Source organism: Penaeus monodon, chromosome 15, assembly GCF_015228065.2.
Source record: "Penaeus monodon isolate SGIC_2016 chromosome 15, NSTDA_Pmon_1, whole genome shotgun sequence".
NCBI classification, from domain to species: Eukaryota; Metazoa; Arthropoda; class Malacostraca; order Decapoda; family Penaeidae; genus Penaeus; species Penaeus monodon.
Window position 1 is genome coordinate 5,509,143 of NC_051400.1, and position 346 is coordinate 5,509,488.

Sequence of the window (346 nt, forward strand, 5' to 3'; positions counted from 1 at the left end):
TCACGGTATCTCCTGTGTTCTTCAATTGTAAATATATTTTGAAGTACCATTTAATTTAATTTACATGATTTTCCCCTTATTTGTTCATCATATTAGTTCATAATATTATCAGGATACACTACCTTTCATAACGTCAGTTTATTTATGTCTTTACAGTACTTCTCTTATACTAATATACTCAACAGTATTGGCAGTTGCATATTTTTAAAGGGACAGTTTATCACTACCGACTCTTAGAAAATATGATTGACTTTTGATATTGTTTCTAAATCTTAAAATGCCACGAAATGTCCACAAAATCCAGCACCCTTAATACTGGGATAAAATATAAACTTGACTGTTCATA